Source organism: Sus scrofa, chromosome 2 (genome assembly GCF_054392235.1).
Source record: "Sus scrofa isolate SSC_HxYL_T2T_F1_AM1 chromosome 2, Sscrofa_HxYL_maternal_Yorkshire_Landrace_v2.0, whole genome shotgun sequence".
NCBI classification, from domain to species: domain Eukaryota; kingdom Metazoa; phylum Chordata; class Mammalia; order Artiodactyla; family Suidae; genus Sus; species Sus scrofa.
Window position 1 is genome coordinate 7,291,327 of NC_139384.1, and position 15,653 is coordinate 7,306,979.

The 15,653-nt window shown below is 54.6% G+C and overlaps 1 long non-coding RNA gene and 2 other non-coding genes across 3 annotated transcripts; all 3 read left to right on the forward strand.

Moving 5' to 3' along the window:
- Window positions 1–151: 151 nt before the first annotated feature.
- LOC146405055 (uncharacterized) lies at window positions 152–14,107 on the forward strand. Its single transcript, XR_014836868.1, has 2 exons — window positions 152–190; window positions 11,962–14,107. It is a non-coding gene; the product is annotated as an uncharacterized LOC146405055 (long non-coding RNA).
- Window positions 1,749–1,824, forward strand: MIR194A (microRNA mir-194a). Its single transcript, NR_128424.1, has one exon. It is a non-coding gene; the product is annotated as a microRNA mir-194a (primary transcript).
- MIR192 (microRNA mir-192) lies at window positions 1,950–2,029 on the forward strand. The gene has a single exon (NR_038549.1). It is a non-coding gene; the product is annotated as a microRNA mir-192 (primary transcript).
- Window positions 14,108–15,653: the final 1,546 nt, after the last annotated feature.

Sequence of the window (15,653 nt, forward strand, 5' to 3'; positions counted from 1 at the left end):
GGGGCCGCCCCACCCTGCCCGCGAGCACAGTCCAGGGTTTCATGCCCTTCGAACCGCACTTGTGATCGGTATTGACAGGCGGCAGGATAATCATTAACCGCTGCCAGGGGTTGGGCCAACGGCTCAAAAGGCGCTGGGCCCGGGGGACCCTACTTCCTCCTTGTGCCTCAAGGGCCAGCCAGGCACCCAGGTAAGAGCCTCCCCCGGGCGGTCAGACCCCTGCAGCCCCTCTGTCCCCAGGGTGCCCCTGAGCCCAGCCCTGCTGAGGAAAAAAGGAAGGGACCTGGGCAATTGCTGGGTGACCCAAGGAAGTCCCTTCCAGCCCCTGGGCCTCTTTCCACCTGTGGGGTGAGGGGTCAGGACTCCTGCTGCCGCTGCCTCTGCCAGACCAAACCAGACAAGGCACTGGGTCTTGCCCGGGAAAACTTTCGAAGGACCTGCTGAGAGCTTTGGGGACAGGGGTTGGGGGTCACCAGCTAAGGTGGCTGCAGAGGACTCCTGCCCTCAGCCCACCTTGCCGCCTCCCCAGGGGAAGAGCCCTACTTCAGGGAGCCAGTCAGTCCACACAGCCCCCGAGGCCCTGTTCTGTGACCTTGGGCAGCCTCCTTTGCCTCCCAGGGCTGGCTTCCACCGCTGCAAAAGCAGAATATAGCCCAGGTCCGTTCTGAAAGCTCAGAGTCCCAGCTCTTCCTCTCCAAAGTCTTTGGAGTCTCCAAAATGTCCCCTAGGTCTCGGCAGAACTGGCATTGTAACTGTCACTGAGGTCCCCTGGGCCAGAACCTGTCTGGGGGGTGGGGTGAGAACACGCTTTGCAGGAGAGAAGACTGTTACCCCACGGACTTCAGGCCAGTTCAGGGACCCCAGCCAACCCTCCCTCCTCTCCTGCTGGGGGGCCAGACCCAAAGCTTGAAGGGAGGGTGGCTGGCCAGTGTGCAGGGGGGCTTCACACGCTCTGATTGGCGTGTGAGGAAGCAGCGGCAGCTCAGAGAGGTTAAGCCACTTGCCCGAGATCACTCAGCTCTCAGGTCACCGAGGCGCTCAGTGCTCTTCCCGATGGGCCGTGGCTTCTAGCCTGGTTCTTGGCGTTCCACGGCAGGTTTCCAGTTCCCCGTTTGTCCCCTTCCCCCTCCCCCTCCTCTGTCCCTCTCCGGTGTCTCTGCCTGTGCCTCTCATTTCTTTCTCCTGTGGCCTCTGGGCCTCACTCTCCCACTCCCCCCCCCCCCCACCGCCCCTCTCTCTTTCCGTCTCATCTGCAACTTCGTATATGGGGCCATCGGGAATCTGGGCATTCAGAGGGCCCCGGAGCTGGTCAGATGCCCAGCCGTCTGTCCCTGTCCCTCTGCCCTGTGGCTGCAGCAGGAAGGGTGGGCAAAGGGCAGGGAGTGGAGGCCGCAGCAGCCGAACCTGGAACAGGGGCTCAGCTCTGGTTCGGAAAGAAACGAGGAAACAAGGAGCTTGGGGAGAGAGGGTGCGGGGGTGTCGGAGCGGGCAAAGGCTGCCAGGGGCTGTAAACTGGAGCCACTCCCAGCTTTATGAGCAGATCTGGGCTTGAGACCGGACTTCGCCCAGAGAAGGAGAGCTGGCATCAGCCTCCAGGCGTGGGCCCTCGATGATAAGGAGCCTCAATAAAAAGACAATGGACCTGGGGCCATGAAGACCCAGGGTGCCCAGTGGGTGGGCTTGCTCTACTCCCCAGAGGCTGCCCAAAGGGAGCTGCCAGGCAGGCAGGGCCCAGGCCTCCAGTTGGCTGCCACCCCCTGTAACAGCAACTCCATGTGGAAGTGCCCACTAGTTCCAGTGGGGCTGCTGTTATCTGGGGTGGGGGCCAGTGCCCTCGGAGGAGGAGAGGTGGCTGCTGTCCAGCAGACCAGCAGGGATCCCCACAGCCACGATCCCAGGCCCAGGATGGTGCAGGGTGGTGGGCTGTCGGCAGGCTGCCAAGACCGAGTGCACAGGGCTCTGACCTATGAATTGACAGCCAGTGCTCTCATCTCCCCTCTGGCTGCCAATTCCATAGGTCACAGGTATGTTCGCCTCAATGCCAGCCTCCAGGACCTGCGGGGGTTGGGGGGGGAGCAGGACAGGAGTGTCCAGTGGGCAACGAAGACTCGCCGTCTCAGTGCAGCGATCAAGGCCCAGCCCCCTCCTCCCATTTCCACTTTTCCATTTCCTTTCTCCTGAGCGCGAACTGCTTTCGGTCCCCACCTATACTGACTGTGCTTTGTCCAGGCTGTTCCCTCTGCCTGGAACACCCTTCCCTGCTTTTTTGCCAGGCTCACTTTTTTTTTTTTTCTTTTTAGGGCCACACCCACAGAATATGAAGGTTCCCAGTCTAGGGGTCAAATCCAGGCTGTAGCCGCTGGCCTACACCACAGCCACAGCAACACCATATCCAAGCCACCTCTGGGACCTACACCACAGCTCACAGCAATGCGGGATCCTTAACCCACTGAGTGAGGCCAGGGATGGAACCTGCATCCTCATGGATACTAGTCAGATTCGTTTCTGCTGAGCCACGATGGGCACTCCCAAATCTTTTTTTCCTTTTTAGGGTCGTACCTGCGGCATATGGAAGTTCCCAGCCTAGGAGACGAATTGGAGCTATAGCTGCCGGCCTACGCCACAGCCACAGCAATGGGGGATCTGACAGGCTCACTTTTAATAACTGTTCCAAGCTCTGCCCAAGCATTTGCTGCCTCCAGGAAGCCTTCCTAAAGCTGTAAGTCGCTGGCCAGGCACCCAGGCACCCTGTGTTTCTCCCAGTGTTTGCTCTCCCCACCACCTATGAGCTCAGCCCCCAGCCCAAGCCGAGCCCAGGTGTGTGCTCAAGAAATTGTCTAAACAGGTCCTGAGCCTCCATCTGGCACCCTGAGGAAGCACCACCACCAGCCAGTGTGGCCAAGGGGAGTCCAGGACTCTAGGTTCCAGCCTGTGCTGGAGCCCCCCAGCCCCCAGGCCACCCCTGGCCCTTTCTCCTCTCTTTCCAGACTCTTCTCCCCAGGCTGCCCAGCCCAGCTCCCCACGCCCTGCCCCAGCTCCCCGCGGTAGCCTCACTCCTGCCTGCTTTTTATAAAATGGGCTTTGGGGAACAGTTTTATTTGTTGTATTTGTTTTGTCTTTTTAGGGCCGCACCTGCGGCATATGGAGGTTCCCAGGCTAGGGGCTGAATCGGAGCTGTAGCCGCCGGCCGGCACCACAGCCACAGCCAAGCCAGATCTGAGCGGGAACAGTTTTATTTGAATAAAAAGGTTTCAGCTACTAAAAAATTAGAATTTAAACATTGGTAACAAGACCTGGGAATACAGTCCAAATTGCTTAATCACAGGAACCGGTTCTTGGACCCTTTCTGCACGCTGGGCGCTTGCATACATTAATCTCCACAGCCTCGAGAGGTATCTGACAGAAACCTGTTTGGGGGAAGAGGTGGCATGTTCAGCCGCCTGCTCTGGTCCCTCTGTGGAGGCCCAGCTCAGAGGCTCCTTCCCTGGCTGAGGTTTCTGCCCTCTTCCTCTACCTGCCCAGCTCCGTGGGCCTCTCCCACAGCCGCCTTATCTCATTCACTGCAGGGTTCAGAGCTCTGCGAGCTTATCTTATCCTTGTGCTGGTCCCAGACTCCTTGAGGGCAAAGTCCAGGACTCATTCGTCCTCCTCGTCTGGGCCGCCCCAACACAGTAAGTGTTCATGGGACACTGGCCGAATGGAAGGGACCCGAACTCCGACCCTGCAGCTGTGGGGCCCCAGGCCTAGAGTCCTGGCTTAGGGTTGAAGTGGGGGGCAGGCAGCCTCCTGCTCTGGGTTTCCTCCTCCATGTGCCTCTACACAGCCCCTGATGGCTCTCAGACACATGTACCTGGAGTTCCCGCTGTGGCGGAGTGGGTTAAGAATCAGACTTCAAGACTTCCTGTCGTGGCTATTAAGAAACCAACTAGTATCCTTGAGGAGTCGGGTTTGATCCCTGGCTTCGCTCAGGGGGTTAAGGATCCAGCATTGCCGTGAGCTGTGGTGTAGGTCGCAGATGCGTCTCAGATCTGGCGTTGCTGTGGCTGTGGTGCACGCCAGCAGCTACAGCTCCAATTCTATCTCTAGCCTGGGAATCTCCATATACCGCAGGTGCGGCCATAAAAAAGGAAAAAAAGAAAGGAAACTTGTGCAAGGCAGACCCAGCTCCCTCTGACTGGCTCCTTGATCACCATGGACCTGTGCCCTTTTTCCGGCAGGCCCTGGGGTGGGCCTGTGCATGTCTTGCCTCGCCAGGATCCTGAGGCCGCCTGTTCACCACCAGAGCCAGCTTCGCCCGCTCCCCACTCGCTGGTCCCCAGGATGCTCGTGGCCTCTCTTAGAGCTTCCGCCACATCCCATCACCCACACCTGCTCTTCTGCCTCAGCCTGTGAACTCCCCGGGAGCAGCAGGCACTGATTTCTTGTTTCCTGTGGCCTCGGAGAGTGGCACAGAACAGGTGCCTAAGAAATGTCCGCTGAAGCAGTGACCACGTTCATCGAATGAAGGTGCTCAGGGGAGGTGGGGAGCAGACGCCTGGAGAGGGCGGCACCACACCTGCCTGTAGGAGGCCTTCAAGAAATGCCAGCCACCGTCTTCATCACCATCACTGCCCATTTGTGAACAATGTGGTACTGGTTCCAACCTCAAAGAAAAGGCGATGGGGAAAGGAGTGGTCAGAGCTGGGTGGCCTAGATCAGGAAAGGCTCCCTGGGAAAGGTAGAGTGTGGGAGTTCCCACTGTGGTTCAGTGGTAATGAACCCGACTAATATCCAGGAGGACGTGGGTTTGATCCTTGGCCTCGCTCAGTGGATTAAGGATCCGGTGTCGTGATGAGCTGTGGTTAGGTCGCTGTCGAGGCTCGGATCTGGCATTCCTGTGGCTGTGGGGGGATAGGCCGACAGCTACAGCTGCACTTCAACCCCTAGCCTGGGAACTTCTATATGCCGCACCTGCTGCCCTAAAAAGACAAAAAGAAAAAAGAAAGATAGAGATTGAGTTCAGCTTTTGCTGAGGTGAAGCCCAGGAAAAAAAAGGTCATGAGCTCTACAGGGGAAGGAGTGGCGTGACAGACAGGGACAGCGGTGCATCAAAGAGGAGAGGGCTTGGAGTTCCCGTCGTGGCGCAGTGGTGAACGAATCTGACTAGGAACCATGAGGTTGCGGGTTCGATCCCTGGCCTTGCTCAGTGGGTTAAGGAGCTGGCGTTGCTGTGAACTTCGGTGTAGGTCGCAGACACGGCTTTGGATCCCATGTTGCTGTGGCTGTGGCGTAGGCCAGCGGCTACAGCTCCGATTCGACCCCTAGCCTGGGAACCTCCGTATGCCGCGGGAAGCGGCCCTAGAAAAAAGCAAAAAGACCAAAAAAAAAAAAAAAAAAAAAAGGAGTGGGCTTGCCAGGGTGCCGGCTCTTCCGCCAGCCGTGCATCTGTGGCCACCAGCAGAGGGCGCCCGGGACCGCATCTCACAAGCGCTGGGCGGGGTCCGCCCTCCCCGCCCCTCCCTCCCCAGCCCGGACCCCAGCAGCCGTCCCCGCCCCTCCCGGGCCCCTGCCCGCCCGCCGGCGACGGTCAGCCCCCCTACAGGCAGCGGCGGCGCAGTCTGTCTTTGCTGGTGACCCACCCCCAGGGAAACACAAGGCTGACCTTTACCGGAATCACTGCCTTGCCTTTCTCTGCGGTTTACCAGCCAGGTAAAAATGATGTGTTCATTTTGCCTGGGGTGGTCGCGGTTCGTTATGTCAGTGGAACCCTGTGGCTGTGTCCTCTGTCGCCGCGGTTTGTTCAGGTTGTTCGCAGCCAGCGATGTTCCGTCGTAAGAGTAGAATCCAGGTGCTTTGTCCAGTCCACTGTAAATGGACCTTGTGCCGCTGCTAATGAGGCAGCAAATGTCATAATAACGAACCCCACCGTGCCTGAAGCAGCGGTACCTTGGTGCAAGCCTTTTTCTTTTTGTTTTTGACAATTAGGAAACTTTCAGAAAAGTTGCAAGAAAAGTGCAATGACGCTCCATATACCCTTGGCTCACATTCACCAGAGTAGCTACCCATGTCGCCACATTGGCTCTCTCTCTCCCTCTGTCACATACATACACATTTTTTTTCCTGAACCATTCCACACGTAAGCTACATAGCTCACGACCCTGCACTCTTAAGTATTTCAACATGCATCCCCTAAGAAAAATGACATTTCTTACACAACCACAGCATGGTTACCAAATTTAGGCCTGGTGACAGTGATGCAACACCGATGCAACGCTGGGATCTGGCATGTGGTCCACTTTCAAGCGGTCCCCGCTTGTCCCAGTCATGCCTCGAATTTGGTTGTTAGGTCTGTACCTTATTTTTTTAGGGCCGCACCCATGGCATATGGAGATTCCCAGGCTAGGAGTCCAATTGGAGTTGTAGCCACCGGCTTACACCACAGCCACAGCAACACCAGATCCAAGCCACATCTGTGACCTGCACCACAGCTCACGGCAACGCCGGATCCTTGACCCACTGATCGAGGCCAGGGATCGAACCCACGTCCTCATAAAGAACTCCCAAGTCTCTTTAGTCTTTAATCTGGAACCATCCTCAGCCTTACTTTGTTTTTAAAGACCTTGACATTTTTGACAGTATAGACATTTTACAGAATGTCCCTCAGCATTTTTTCCCCCTTTCCTCTTCCCCCCAGTTAAGAAAATCAGTTATGTCCATTATATAAAATTTGGACAATATAGGAGTTCCCACTGTGGCTCAGTGGTTAATGAACCTGAGGACACAGGCTCAATCCCTGGCCTTGCTCAGTGGGTTAAGGATCCGGTGCTGCCATGCGGTTGCAGTCGTGGCTCGGATCCCATGTTGCTGTGGCTGTGGTATAAGCCACAAACTACAGCTCTGATTCCACGCCTATCCTGGGAATCTCCATATGCCTCGGGTGCAGGCCTAAAAAGAAAAAAAATAAGACCAAAAAAAGAAAAATTGGACAATATAGAGAAGTAATGTATAGCACAGGGAAATCTGCTCAATACTCCTTGATAGCCTTTATGGGAAAATAATCTGAAAAAGAATGAATACAGGGAGTTCCCTTCATGGCTCAGTGGTTAACAAACCCGACTAGGATCCATGAGGATGCAGGTTCAATCCCTGGCCTCCATCAGTGGGTTAAGAATCTGGCATTGCCGTGAGCTGTGGTATAGGTCACGGATGCAGCTCAGATCTGGCGTGGCTGTGGCTTGTGGTGTAGGCTGGCAGCTGCAGCTCTGACTGAACCCCTAGCCTGGGAACCTCCACATGCCGCAAGTTCGGGCCTAAAAAAAAAAAAAAAAAGAATTAAAAACATGTATATAGAGGTTCCCACTGTGGTGCAGCGGAAATGAACCTGACGAGGAACCACGAGGTTGCCGGTTTGATCCCTGGCCCCGCTCAGTGGGTTAAGGATCTGGCGTTGCCATGTGCTGTGGTGTAGGTCGCAGGCTCGGCTCGGATGTGGTGTTGCTGTGGCTGTGGTGTAGACCGGCAGCTACAGCTCTGATTAGACCCCTAGCCTGGGAAACTTCATATGCCACGGGTGCAGTCCTAAAAAGGACAAAAGACAAAAAAACAACAACCAAAAAACCCACATGTGTACAAAAGTAAACCAAAATTGCCCCACCTCCACTGATGCAAGGGTGGCGCTTTGGACATTTCCTGTAACCCCTCAGTCAGTGTTGCTGTTTCGTGCCCTCTGCGTATTCACATTCAGTCCCAGGAGGCGGCTGCTTTCCTTAAGCCCCGTTTTACAGCTGGTCCCAGAGACCTTGAGTCTCGCTAGAGCTCATACATGTAGGACTTGTCCCTGATGCTACACTATCTCAGTAGTGGCTGATCGTGTGTGTGTGTGTGTGTGTGTGTGTGTGTGTGTGTGTGTGTGTGAAGCCAGGTTACTGTGTTCACTTTAAAATCTGCTTTCTGGAGGAGTTCCCGTCGTGGCGCAGTGGTTAACGAATCCGACTAGGAACCACGAGGCTGTGGGTTCAATCTCTGGTCTCACTCAGTGGGTGAAGGATCCAGCGTTGCCGTGAGCTGTGGTGTAGGTCGCAGCTGCGGCTCGGATCTGGCGTTGCTGTGGCTGTGGCGTAGGCTGGCAGCTACAGCTCCAATTATACCCCTAGCCTGGGAACCTCCATGTGCCGTGGAAGCAGCACTAGAAAAAGGCAAAAAGACAAAAGAAAAAAAAAATTTGCTTTCCAGAGAGTTCCTGCTGTGGCTCAGCAGGTTAAGAACATGACATAGTGTCTGTGAGAATGTGGCCTCACTCAGTGGGTTAAGGATCTGGCGTTGTTGCAAGCTGCAGCATAGACAGCTTAGGTCACAGATGCAGCTTGGATCTGGTGTGGCCATGGCTGTGGCACAGGCCTGTAGCTGCAGCTCCTATTCAACCCCTAGCCCAGGAACTTCCAAATGCTGCAGGTACGGCCATAAAAAGAAAAATAGAGTTTCTGTCGTGGCTCAGCAGTGAACAAACCTGACTAGCATCAGGTTTGAGGACTTGGGTTCCACCCCTGACCTTGCTCGGAGGGTTAAGGAGCCAGCATTGCTGTGAGCTGTGGTGTAGGTTGCAGACGAGGCTTGGATTCCGAGTTACTGTGGCTGTGGTGTAGGCTGGTGGCTACAGCTCTGATCGGACCCCTAGCCTGGGAACTTCCATATGCTGTGGGTACAGCCCTTAAAAGACAAAAAGACACCCACACCCACACCCACCCACCCACACACACACACACACACACACACACACAAAGAAAGAAAAATAAATAAATAATCCACTCTCTCAATCACTGGTACTCCATGATCATTTTAGATTCATTTTCTTTTCATTTCCTGTTGCCAGGAATTACCAAGCAAATACACTGTTGACAAAAGGCTAAATCCATTGCTGTAGTAGTCTTCTACGCTACAACGAACCACCACAAACTAAGTAGCTTAAAACAACAGTCATTTATCAGCTTACGGTTCTACAGGTCAGAAGTCCAGAGTCTCGAGTGCTGAAATCAGGTGTTGCCCAGGCTGAGTTCTGGCCTGGAGGCCCTGGCACGCATCCACGTCCACGCTCGTCCTTGTTGGACTGGCACGGTTCCGTGCTTGCAGCTATAGGACTGAGGTCCCCATGTCCTTGCTGACTGTCTGCTGGGGGCTGCTCTCGGCTCCTAGGGACCACCCACATCCTTCTCACATGGCCCCCCTCCCTCATCAAGCCAACCATGGCGCCTCCTTCTTGCACTTGGAGGCGCTGACTTCTGCCACCAGCCAGAGAAAACTCTCTGCTTTTAAAGAGCTGGTGTGGGAATTCCCATCCTGACTCAGTGGGTTAAGAACCTGACACAGTGTCTGTGAGGATGTGGATTCAATCCCTGGCTTTGCGCAGCTTGGTTAAGGATCCAGCATTGCTGCAAGTTGCGGCACAGGTCAAATGTTGCGGTGGCTGTGGTGTAGGCCGGCAGCTGCAGCTCCGATGTGACCCATAGCCCAGGAACTTCCATATGCCTCAGGAATGGAATAAATAGGAGTTCCCATTGTGTCTCAGGTCATGAACCTGACCCCTGGCCTCACTCAGTGGGTTAAGGATCTGGTGTTGTGTGGCTGTGGTGTAGGCTGGCAGCTCCAGCTCTGATTCTACCAGTGTGGCCCTAAAAGAAAAAAAGAAAAAAAAAAAAAAAAGACCAAAAATGAATAAAGAAATAACTCAGGCAATGAGGTCAGGCCACTTGGATAATCTACCTAAAGTCAGTTGTGCCAGAGTTCCCTTGCGGCTCAGCAGATTAGGCGTCTAGCATTTTGGTTTCTTTTGTTCTATTTTGTTGTCTTTTGCCTTTTTAGGGCCACACCTAAAATGGAGGTTCCCAGGCCAGGGGTCTAATCGGAGCTGTAGCTGCAGGCCTACACCACAGCCACAGCAACGTGGGATCCGAGCCACATCTGCAACCTATGCTACAGTTCATGGCAACGCTGGATCCTTAACCCACTGAGCAAGGCCAGGCATCGAACCTGCAACCTCATGGCTCCTAGTCGGATTTGTTTCTGCTGCACCACAACAGGAACTCCCAGGCAGGCATCCAGCATTCTTTTTTTTTTTTTTTTTTTGTCTTTTTGTTATTTCTTTGGGCCACTCCCGCAGCATATGGAGGTTCCCAGGCTAGGAGTCGAATCGGAGCTGTAGCCGCCAGCCTACGCCAGAGCCACAGCAACTCGGGATCCGAGCCACATCTGCAACCTACACCACAGCTCACGGCAACGCCGGATCCTTAACCCACTGAGCAAGGGCAGGGACCGAACCCGCAACCTCATGGTTCCCAGTCAGATTCGTTAACCACTGCGCCACGACGGGAACTCTGCATCCGGCATTCTCACTGCAGCAGCTCTGGTTGCTGCTCCAGCACGGGTTCCACCTGGCCCTTGAAGTTCCGCAGGCTGTGGGCACAGCCAAAAAAATAAAAAATAAAAATAAAATCAACTGTACCATCAAACGTGACTTATCAGGAAGTTCTCGTTGTGGCTCAGCGGAAACGAATCCAACTAATATCCATGAGGATACAGGTTCAATCCCCAGCCTTGCTCTGTGGGTTAAGGATCTGGCATTGCCGTGAGCTATGGTGTAGGTCTCGGACACAGCTTGGACTCATGTTGCTGTGGCTGTGGTGTAGGCCGGTGGCTGTAGCTCTGATTCGACCCCTAGCCTAGGAACTTCCATATGCCGTGGGTGTGGCCCTAAAAAGCAAAAAAAAAAAAAAAAAAAAAAAAAATTAAAAATTTTATAAAGCAAAAAAACCCCACGATCTGGAGTTTCCGTCATGGCTCAGTGGTTTGACGAACCCGACTAGTATCCATGAGGATGTGGTTTCAATTGCCAGCCTTGCTCTGTGGGTTAAGGCTCGGGCATGTAGGTCACAGACGCAGCTCAGATCCCCAGTTGCTGTGGCTGTGGTGTAGGCCGGCAGCAACAGCTGTGATTCGACCCCTACCCTGGGAACCTCCATATGCCACGGGTGCGACCCTAAAACTAAAAAAAAAAAAACAGACAGAAGACAAAACAAAAAGCAAACAAACAAAAAATCCAAACCATTAGCTATCAAAAAAAAAAAAAGCAAAGAAGCTATGACCTGTCACAGGAGTGACCCCATCATATTCATGGACCCAGGAATTACACCGAGTGTGTGCACGGGGTGGGGAATCTTGGGACCATCTCAAAATTTTGCTGCCATAATGACCAAAGGGCAAGGGGGTGTTTCAGAGCGAGGTCTTGGGACCAAGGGGCAGCAGGCCAGGCTGGATGTGCAGGAGATGGAGGCTTGACCCCAGCTCTGGAAAGGGTTCTGTGGTCTTCCTGTCCTTCAAGTGCAGATAAGGGGACCCCAAGACCCTGCCAAGGGACCCCTGATGGTATCACAGAAGAAGGCCAAATTCTCACGTGCCAAGTGATTCAGCTCTTCCCCAGAAGTCCCCAAATGCCATGTGTCCACAGCAAAGGCCTGGAGGGCAGGGCTGGGATGGCACCTGAGCTCTCCCAAGAGTTTGGGTAAAGACTCCACCCTGTGTTTAGCAGCAGCTCCTGCCTCAGCAGCCCCTGCAAGCTGGGGCCAGAGGCCACCAGGGCTGGAACCTGCGTTTAGAAGCCAGGCGGGCAGTGGGAGGCCTCCTTCAGCGCTGTGGTATCAAAAGTGCTCAGGGAGTTCCCAGGTGGCACAGTAGGTTAAGGACCTGGCATTGTCACTGCTGTGGCGCAGATTCCATCCCTGGCCCAGGAACTTCCACATGCTGCTTGCATGTGCCATGAGCATGAGCAAGAAACAAACAAACAAACAAAAAAGCGCTCAAAGGCCTCTGCAGCTCAGCTCTACAAAGCTCTGTGGTTATACGTGCTCAGCGCCCTGGCACAGCGGAAGCTGCTGCTTCAGGACAGAGGTCGTCCCAACCAGGCTCTTAAATCCTCTTGCTTTGCTTTGCCAGCAGCCCGATCCTGTGACTTCAGATGGTTTGAGTGTGGAAAGAGCACAGCATTCGGATTCCAGAGATCTGGCTTTTCATTCAACCTGCACGACTTCAGGCCAGTCATGCCGCACACCCAGGCCTCAGGCTTCTTCTGAGTTGGAGAGCAGAGGTCCCAAGCAGCTCTGACACTGTCACCTCCAAGCTGGACACCTGCAGAGGCCTCTGGAGCCCAGCGGCCCCTCCCAGAGCCTTAGCCCCAGGGCTGTGTCCACTGCTTATGCCTCATCAGGAGAGTGGCCTGGGGGTGCTGAGAGAGAGGGGGGGTGAAGACCCCCTTCCAGCTGACACTGGAGCCCCGGTCTGCAAAGGAATGGACCTCTTTGGTTCTTTACCTTGGTTTTGGTTTTTTTTTTTGTCTTTTTAGGGTCGCACCTGCCGCACATGGGAGTTTCCAGGCTAGGGGTCCAATCGGAGTTACAGCTGCCGACCTACACCCCAGCCACAGCCACGCCAGATCCGAGTCGTGTCTGCGACCTACACCACAGCTCACGGCAACGCCGGGTCCTTTAACCCACTGAGCGAGGCCAGGGCTTGAACCCGCAACCTCACGGTTCCTAGTCGGATTCGTTTCTGCTGTGCCACGATGGGAACTCCCCCTTTACCTTATTTTGCCAAAACTGATCTGTTGGCCAAATCTATTCCTCATGGCATCAAGAATGAAAACTGCATATATGCAAACTTCTCAGCAGAAAGCATGAACCACGCCTCAGTCCAGGGACAAACCTATGTTTTTTTGGCTTTTCCCAGCCTGATTTTTCTGCCACATTTGGAGAAAAACTCTGTTTGTCTTTTCTTTCTTTTGAAAATGTATTTATTTTTGCTTTTTAGGGCTGCACCCGCAGCGTAGGGAGACTCCCAGGCTAGGGGTCGAATTGGAGCTACAGCTGCCGGCCTACACCACAGCCACAGCAACATAAGATCCGAGCCACGTCTGCCACCTACACCACAGCTCACGGCAACGCCAGATCCTGAACCCACTGAGCGAGGCCAGGGATCGAACCCGCAACCTCATGGCATGGTTCCTGGTCAGATTCGTTTCTGCTGTGCCATGACGGGAATACCTCTTTTTAAAAAAAAAAACATTATTGTTAGGGGCCTTGTAGACCCTTCTCTAGACCAGGCCACGACAGGGCTGAGCAGACCGCTTTGAGGGAAGGTGGGAGCAGTCTCCACAGAAACCCAGCGTGTATATGTGGATTTTGAGGAAGGAAACACCGGAAAAAAAGAAGAAAAAAAAACACCGGGGTGGCGGATGGGCATCACATTTGAGATGAAGGAACATAGCTGAATCCTTCTTCCACCTTAGGTCAGGGAACCAGGCAAAAGCAGACAGAAAGTGAAAAGAGGAGAAACCAGAAGTGCAATGGCTCACTCACATCTTATGAAAACTTCCCACCAAACAGAAACTACCCGATACAGAAAGGAAAGCGAGTCAGGACATTTTCACAATCTGGGGTATTATTAGATATCACAGCAGCCCAGGACCTAGGTGCCAAGTGTGTGACACTGGGGAAACTAACTCCCACCCCCTGGAGCCTCGTGAAAGAGACGGAGCCCTTCGTCCGATTCTTTGAGTCCTCGGAGAAAGCGAGTGACATACATAACCAACAGGGGCTGGGTTGCATTTATAAATAACTCAGGAACATTTTGTTGTTTTCAATGTTTTCGGGCTGGGCTTTCCCAGCTCCCAGGGCTCTAGGGAGATGTGAAAACCATGGCAGGTCAGCGTGAGTGCTGCTGGGACAAGCTCGTGGAACCCTCATTCAGGCCACTAGACAACCACCTCTTTCAGGATCCGCAGCCCCAGGCCCTTCCCTGGAACAGCCCAGAAATCACATCTTCCGGGGTGGACCCCTGAAAGTGCCATGTAGGAGGCAAGTCCTTTGGCTTCTAAGGCTGGCCCAGGAAGTGTGGACCAGGCCCACCGGAGGCGCCTGATACACACGCTGGCACACAGCCTCTGGCGACAGTCCTGCCTAGGAGTCTCAATATCCCCTTTTGATGAGAAAGCAAAGAAAGAGTCTTGTGGCTTCTGTGTTTTATTGTGATTGATGAAAAGAATGCTAATGAAATCCTAAATAAAAGCAGTAAGTCAGGGACCTAAGATTGCAGACACGGCTGGGATTATTCATCCGCTCTCCACCGGTCAGGGAGGGGAGGGAAGGCAACCCACTGAATGTGATCTATTCCCTCAGAAGGCACTGAGGCCTGAGCCTACAAGAGGTGGGTGAGCAAACCTCCCATCCGGCCCCCTCTGACTCCCACTTGACTCAGCTCCCCTAATATTCTGCTGATCCTCAGGTTTGAGTTCCTGCCTCTGGCCTCTTGGCCAGCCAGGCTGTTTTCTCCCCTGATACAGGCACCCAGGTCTCCAGGCTTCCACATTTCCCAGTACCCAGAAAGTTGGACATGAAGCCTCCAAGGTTCCAGGTGCCTTTTAGATCCCGGAGTACCCACCGCCACCACCCCTGGCACTTCAGTGTCCTGATACTGGTTACATAACAATCACCGTCTCTAAAGCTCTGGCATCACCCACTGAAGAGTCTCACCAGCCTGGACAGCCAAGGGGGCCTACATGTGGCCAGGGATAATGGTGGGGGAATGAGCCTAATGGAACAGCCAGGAACTGGTAAGAGGTCAGAGTAAAGGATGGTAACTGGTGGTGGCCCAGAGAGGAAAGCGGAAGTATTTGGGTTTTTTAATTCCCCCTAAGTTCCCACAAGATTTCACTGTTGCCCCACATTTCCCCTCCACCCCACATGGGGAATTTCCGATTTCACTTCCTCAAGATTTAAGTGCTTTCAACTTCTTCTTTACACCCCACGCCCATGCAGCCTCTTTAAGGCGATGTCTCTTCTCCTCTACGTGTTATTTGCCCCGTGTGTCCTTCACTGCTAGTGTCCATCGCCCAATGCCAAGCCCCGTTGGCCTAAGGGGAGCTCAGGCCTCCTGCTGCTGGTCAGATTTTCCCCAACAGCCTCCTCCCTTCCCTTTTTTTCCCCCCAGTCACCAGCCCGCCTAGGATGTTCTGCTCCTTCAGCTCCCTCCACTACCTCTTTCCTGTCTCTCCCTCTCCCAAAGCAGGTAAAAGATGAAGAGATGAGTGGGAGTGGCAGGGAAGCAGGGCGAGAGGAGCAGGCAAGGCACGGCAGTGCAGGCAGCAGGCGCAGGGACCCCAGGCTCCCTCTTGCTTCCGGGGATTCTGAGCCAGTGGGAGGAGGAGGGCAGTTCAAGAGGGAACAGTAAGTAGGGCGCGTAGTCAGAGTACTGGGATGTCTAACTGGAAATCTCGTCGGTGACGGAAGGCGTGCAAACCCTGAGACCTCCTCGCGCCCGACTCCCGCTTCCCGCCTTCCCAACCGCAGCATCCCTCGAGCCGGCCCACGAGGGGGGAGCCGACACAGGTGCGGTTGTGCCACCGCACCGAGCGCGGGCAGCGGAGCGAAGAAAGTGGAGCTCGCGAGATTTGGAATCGACCAATGGGAGGCGGGGGAGGGGAGGACGTGGCGCGGAGGGCGCGGACGGGGCTCCTCCCTCCCCCTCCCAATTCCCCGCGGCCCCGCGTGGCGGAGGCGGCGGGCGCGCGCGTGCGCGTGCCCCGTACGCTCGGCCGGGCCTTATAAAGGGCGCAAGGCGAGGCGCGCGCTCCA